Genomic DNA, 7,484 nt, shown 5'->3' on the forward strand with positions numbered 1-7,484 from the left:
TCCTCCAGTTTCCTTTGCTGGACATCTGATGTGCCCTCGCCCCGGGAATAAATTTGAAACCTCTGGCTGCTCTACTTGCAGATCGGCCCCATATGCCGGGATCGTGGTTGCTCTATTTTCAGCTTTGTGCGTTCTACGCTACCATGAGAGACCGGACCACCCTGCAACGCCCCCTCTCCTGGTTTGAGTCGCTTTGCTGTCAGAATGGCACGCCCACTCATGTAATTTCCTTACTGTATCGTCAATTGCTGGCGATGAGATTCCAGGGCCGCCCCCCGTTTATGACAAGATGGGAGTCGGACTTGGATATCGTACTTTCTGATGAGGAAATCCGAACCTCATTCATGATCACTCATAAGCTCTCGGTGGCTAGTTCGGGTCAGGAGAAGGGCTATAAAATCCTGACCCGCTGGTATCGTAGCCCGTCTCTCAACCATAAATATTCCCCGACAGGTCCTCCTCCTGCTGGAGGTGTCTGAACACATAGGGCTCCCTTCTACACATCTGGTGGAGCTGTCCACTACCGATACCTTTTTGGACCCAGGTCTTCGACATATACAACCAGGTGATGGGGACTGACATAACACCATCCCCTAAAATAGCTCTCCTCTCCATCTTGCCTGGCTCCTTTGCTTCGGTTAAGAGGGACCTAGTGCGCTTCTTCCTGGCTGCGGCACGATATGTTGTTCCATTGGAACACGGTGGTCGTACCGACCGTGCAAGAGTGGATTGCCGAGTTGTGTCTGATCATGCGCTTTGAGGAACTGATGGCTTCACTACACGAGCGTCAGGCTCAATGTGCAGTATTATGGACCCCTTCGATTCTATATATGGGCACAGTGGCATTTTTGGCTTTATAATGGGAGTGGGCCTCTTGTGTTGGGGGGGACTAGTGCACCGTCGCTAATACGACTTTCTAATGCCACTGCGGCCCTATCTAGTTTGCTGGAGGCTCCCTTTTCCTCTTGTTTCTCCCTTAGTGTCTACTCTTCATGTCTTTTCTACCCCGGTCTTGTGTTGTGTGTATACTTTCCCCCTCACTTACCTATGTCTTACGTTGTCAGGTCCGATGGGAGATGATGCGGCCGTATCAGCTCACCCCATGCCCTATATGGGAAATGCACAGTAGTGCTAGGAAGGCACATGCCCCTTACAACGTGCTGATACCCCGGTGTCTAACGGTACATACGAAATGAATATTAAGCCGAGGGAGCATAGACATACCTATCCTAACTACATATGTGACAAGTTGGAAATTATTGCATAGGACGGTAATGTGTGGATGGTCCTGTGTATCTATGTATTTCTGTACTTCCTGTATTGAAAACCAAAAATAAAACTCTATTTAAAAAAAAACAAAAAACTTTTAAACATTAGAAAAGTGCATCCATTGTTAATGATTCAAACAGCATGCACCAATACCATTTTTTCAAGACGAGTAAGAGTATTGATACCTTTTTCTCAACTACTCACCAATATCAATTTCCTATACCCTTTTTTTTAGTGTCATGTGACAGTTTTTCCTAAAACAATACAGACTAATGATTTTAGGACAGTGGTGGGGCACCAGAGCCCAGTCGCAGCTGCCACCGCTGCAACCCTGGTAGTTCTGCCACAGAATCATAAAATCGCAGAAGACATTTAAATTCCAAGGCAGTCAGAGAGAGATTCCATGTTTTCGGGGAAGTTCCCCTTCTTCAGAGCTGCGCTGAAGAAGGGGAACTTCCCCGAAAACGTGTTCAGCTGAGTTAGCTTGTTCGTGCTGGCTTTAGCAGTATGTTTGGAATGGTCTTCTGCGATTTTATGTCTAATACGCTTTTAAACTACCTCCTTTGCGAGTATAATCAATCTCTTTTTTATTTCTTGCTTAATAAAATGATTATTTGCACCAGGAAAGGCGCCCGGTGTTTCTTGTCCTTTATATTTTATTCTTTGTCCAGTCATGGTTATGTGTGATTTCTAGTAAAATGTGTCTTTATTTGGTTGTTCTTTCCATTGTGTTGGAGCCTTTTGCCTACTGTTGGAAATATCGTCTTTAAATTATTTTATTTTCTTTGTAATCTACAGGCAAAAGGACAGAATTAAAAAAAAAAATGAGTTCGACCAATGAAACATTTAAAACTAATGTAGATAAAAGCGCAGACTCAATTCTTTCTTTTCAAACCAGTGTGGTGTGTTTATTTACTATCTTACTGTTTATTTGGTGAATAAGTAGGGGCAACAACTACTCCTTACTCATTCACAAGGGGGGGGGGGGGACATCTGGGTGTCCCCTTTCAGGGACCAGCAGTTCATTGAGTTCCTGCGGTTGATGGGTCCCTCAGGGTCCGAGGCAGATACTCAACCGCAGATTAGGTGGTCACAGTTCTGTGATCACAGCCTGTAATACCTCTAATGATCGCTATGGAACTGCGGATGACACCCTGGACAAGTCCCAAACTTTATGTTTTTGGATGTTTAGTTCACATCAAAGAAGTAGAAGTCAATAGATGTGAACGGAAGTAGATCCGCTAAGGTAAGGTTGTAATGTTTTAACTTCACAGAAGTTGCAGTCAATAGATGCAAATGGAATTAGATCTGCTATGGTAACTTGTATCACTGAAATAGCAGTCAATAGTTGTGAATAAAAGTAGATCCGGTAAGGTAACTTTGTAATGTTTTAACTTCACATCACAGAAGTAGCAGTCAATAGTTGCAATTGAAATGGATCAGCTAGGATAACTGAAAATACTTGCTGTTAGCTGTGCAACCGAGATCTCAGGCTGAAAGAAGAGACTTCAATGGGATGCACTGGAACCTGGAGGCAATAGCTGGTTTCCTTGATTAATAGTTTGAATGGTTGAGGCAGGGTTCAGGCTGTTCAGGACACAGGGAATTCCTGGGAGAGAGAGTTGAGAGGCTTTTAGCCCATATGGAGGCACGGAGGTTCAGAGAGCTTGTCTGACCTCCACATACATTGCAGGTACGCCAGACAAGTGAAGATTTGCGGCTTAAGCTGAGGAGGAAGGAGGAGGCGCGTGACGTCGGCAGACTAAGGGCGGAGCCACCCTTCGTGTTCTGAATCCTGGAGAGGTGAGTTTGGTAGATCTTTTACACAGCCAGAGCTAAGCGCTGTGATCGCAGAGCTGTAACAGTTACACAGCTGTCAGTATCTCAAAGCATAATACTGTATTCTACTTAGATAAATACTAGGGGTTATTCACTAAGCTGCCGAAGGTGAATAACCGAGCCGAAGAAAAGTGAGCCGATCATTGTTCGGCTATTCACTTAGGCCCTGTACTGCTGATTTCAGCCATACATCGGCTAAAATCAGCCTAGCTAGCTAGCTTCGGTTGGCTTTGGTTCCGCTGAAAAAAGCTCAGCAGCGAGTGAATAGCCGAGTGCCGCCGAGCGGAATTCTCCCAAACCATATCAGACCCTTTAGGTCTGGTAGGAATGTTAGGAGGGACCCCAAGTAATAATGGAAAAAAAAAGCGTAGGGTTCCCCCTCCAAAGTCATTCCAGGCTCTTTAGGTTTGGTAGGAATTAAAGAGGAACCCCACCGCCAAAAAATAAAACATGGGGTCCCCCTAAAATTCCCAACCAGACCCTTAACTTGAGCACAGGCCTGGCGGGACAGGAAAGGGGGAAGGATGAGTGAGAGCTGCACCCCCCCCCTCGCATACCAGATACCAGGCCACATACCCTCAGCACTGAGACAAGTGGGGAAGAGGATCTTGTCCCCATCGGCACGGGACACCCTGGAAAAGCACCTTGTCCCCGTGCCAATGGGGACAAGGGCCTCTTCACCCACAAGCACTGAGGTGTTGGTTGTGGGGGGCTGCGGGCGGGAGGGGCTTATTTGCATCGGAGTATCCACTTTAATAAAGGGAATGAAGAATGTATTGAGAGCGCTACAACTGTATTGAAATACACCGGAGGACTCACATTTCAGAGGTCATTTCAATACAGTTTTAGCGCTCTCAATACATTCTTCATTCTGGTGTACCACAGGGCTCCTCTCTCTGTCTCTATAGAGCTCGCACACTGCACCCTCCACTCTTAGATTATTACTAACATCAGTTTGTACTTCTTGGCAGTGCGCTTGATTTTGTCGTTTATATATTTTGTTTCAAACACTTTAATAAAGGGGGCACCCAGATGCTGCCAACCCCTTGTGAATGAGTAAGGGGTACTTGTACCCCTACTCATTCACTAAAGGGTATATATATATATATATACACACACATATATACACATAAGTTTGTTTTTTCATCACTTCCTAAGCGACACGTTAGTTTTGGCCTATGTCACTTCTATGTCACTGGATCGTTTTTTCTAGGGATGCACTGATATATCGGGCGCCGAAACATATTGGCCGAAAATGGCACTTTTGGCTAAATCCTGAAAGTGCCATTTTTCTGCTGATACAGCGCGCATCCCTGCTTTCTTTCATCCCCGTCGGGCGCTGCTCTGTGTCCCAGCATGGAGGAGAGAAAGTGTGACAGCGGGCTGAGCGCTGTGAGCGTCCGGCGTCTCTCCTCCCACACCGCTCAGCCTCCTGTCACAGTCCGGCAGAGTGTGGGCGGAGACAGCATGCGCTGTCACAGGAGGCTGAGCTCTCCTCCCTGCACTACCTCCTGTGACAGCTGTCAGAAAGGAGAGACAATACAAACAAAAACTCAGTGATCGCTGAGTGTTTGAAAATAATTGAGGACATAGTATGGTTACTATAGCCTCAATTATGAAAAAATGGGAAGTGATCTACATCACCTTCTGCTCATTCATGATTGTGGTTATAGTAAACATACTATCTCCAAGTTATGAATGAACAGGAACACTCAGTATAGAGGATTCCTGTTCATTGATAACAGGGGTTGCAGAAAAAGAGATGTGTCCTCAATCTCTTTTTCTATTTTAAAAGGGAAATATCAGAGGTCTGTTTAGACCCCTAATATTTCCCTGAAGCCCCTAAAAGTAAAGTTAAAATTAAAATAAATTTTTTTTGTAGGTTTCGGCCTGACTTTTTATTTTGGTTTTGTTTTGAAATTTACATTTTGGTGCACCTCTAGTTATGCGACCTTATGCCGTGACAAGGCAGTAACTGTATGAACGAATGACTGTATACTGATGTATTACATTTTTGAAGGTATGCATTCAGCTTTCAGTCAGACATAAATAATAGCATTCCCATTCTGCCATTTATCAACGTCATTAATTGCTAGGAAGTTGTTGGCTGTGCAGCCCACAGAGTGCGAGAACCAACAAAACCTGCCTGGGCCCATTCTGCTGACGGCAGGCAGATTCTGCAAATGTTGCAGTTAGTAACAGATTCATGTATTTGTTGTAAACAGGTAAGTGAATCTATTTTCATGGGCGCTCAGTGGGAGGCCAGAGTGTGGAGAATTTCCCCAGTGCAGTTCAGTTTAGTTTGAGCCTCAAAAAATCACAGGCTCAGCGTTACTGAGCTCCCTACCTGACTACTGGCACCTGTCACAATGACGGACCTGTCATGCGGCCCCAAAAGTGATTGCACATGAGTGGCAATACTTGTTAATAAATGGACATTTGCGGATTGCACATTCATAACGGTGTGCTGGTGACAGCTCTAAAATTGTGTCACATAGACAGATGCAGCAGCCTAGGAGTTTTGCTGTTGGTGGTGTAACAAGGACACCCCACTGTAGTCCAGGTAAGTCAAATCAAATGCAGTTTATTTAGGGCAAACAGAAATATATCTTGCATCAGCAGCAACATAAGACAGTTCCCTTTATATGGCTCAGTAGATTCGCTTATGAGCCCTCACTCTGCTCTCAGCAGTGTGTCGTAGCGGTCCTAGGGTCACCGACCTTCCTGACCTCTCCCCTCGTGGGCACTCAAACACATCCCTCATGTGTCTCATGTGTCACTGGCTCTCTGTCTCCTCGGCTGTCTACGAGGTGCCTCCAGCACACACAGCCACCACAGCCACACAGCCAGACCTCTGACGTCTGGGTGGAGTCCTCCTGACTCCTGAACACCTCTGTTCCTCTTCCCAGCTGGAGCCCAGAACACTAGCCAGCACCCTTTCCATAAGGGCTATGCACAGGTGTGCAATCATTAGATTCTGGCCCCTGCTAAACCATGGACCCAGGAATGGAGATTTCATCCCTCCCAGTTCTCTTTGAAATCTCCCAGTTCCAGGATCCCATACCAAATCCAGGTTTTCTGGAGAGAACTGCAAAGCCAGTTCTTTCCCAGCAAAATAATTTGTTTCCTGGAACTGCTCAGTCTCTCTGGCTGAGAGTCCTGGGTTACTACAACCCCCAGTTCCACTGTGGGATTGCCACACAATACCACAGTGGATAGGAGTTGGGGTTTAATGAGGTGTCATAGCCATTGCACAAGTAAAATCAAAAGAAATTTATTATGACATATTCGTACATGACATCAGTAAAAGTTTTTGCATCATAAAAACACAAGTTCCCCCACATTATCCTAGACACGCCGCCATAGAAATACATAGCCACAAATTCATATATATACATATCCAATTGATTCCTTGGAAATTCACAATAATCCCACATTGTGGTAATTCTGGCGACTTGCGTATCAGGCATAAATCCCAACGTGTTTCACTATAATCGTTTTCTCAGGGGACTGGAGGTAACTGATCTAATAATAATAACATACAATTACTTAACAATCCATATTTAATACATAGATTCATAACAATTTTTAAAAATTATTTTATAAAAACCAATATTTGTGGTAACCCCCCAGTGAGCACCGAACCCCCCGGCGTGATAGGGACCCACTACTTACCAAGACACCCAGTGTCTAGGAGGATAGCAGAGATTCTCAGGATAGGAGATGAACAAGAGGTCCAAGCCTCCGATCCAAGTCTTGTCCCACCTATGTCAGGGACGCCAGAATCAAAAGGAGGAGAGTACACTGGCAGACCCTATTCACTTATAACTTTTTCATAGGCTTCCAATATCCGTTGAAGATGGGAGACTTCCGATACATTAAATTGAGACCTGTTAAATCATATCCTTAGTGGTATAAAATACCACTAAGGATACAGTCTAACTTGAACATCCTTCCTGGCCTCCTCATCCCCATTCAGAGTGACAATAATATAAAGCCAAATACACATCAAAATGTGAATATATAAGCCCCCTTACTCAAAAAACTTCCCATCCTACCCCCCCCTTACCCTGTAAAACACCCATTGGGATAGCTCATACATATGAGACAATATTAGGATAATGTGGGGGAACTTATGTTTTTACACCTCAATAAACCCCAACTCCTTCTTGTTTTCGATGTATCCTCTAAGGGGGAGAGGTGCCTTCAGATAGGGTACATCGAGGCAATTAATTTTTGATGTTACTGTTGGTGGATAGAGCCTGATGAGGAACTCTTGGACACTAGTTACCATCAGGTCCACCTCCCTTGTGTAACGGGAACCGCCGACTCTGCTCACCTGGGGCCCGGGGGGGGGGCACGGGTCCGCGGGTTGT

The sequence above is a fragment of the Nanorana parkeri genome, unplaced genomic scaffold (genome assembly GCF_000935625.1).
Source record: "Nanorana parkeri isolate BGI_ZX_2015 unplaced genomic scaffold, ASM93562v1 scaffold249, whole genome shotgun sequence".
In the NCBI taxonomy this organism is placed as follows: domain Eukaryota; kingdom Metazoa; phylum Chordata; class Amphibia; order Anura; family Dicroglossidae; genus Nanorana; species Nanorana parkeri.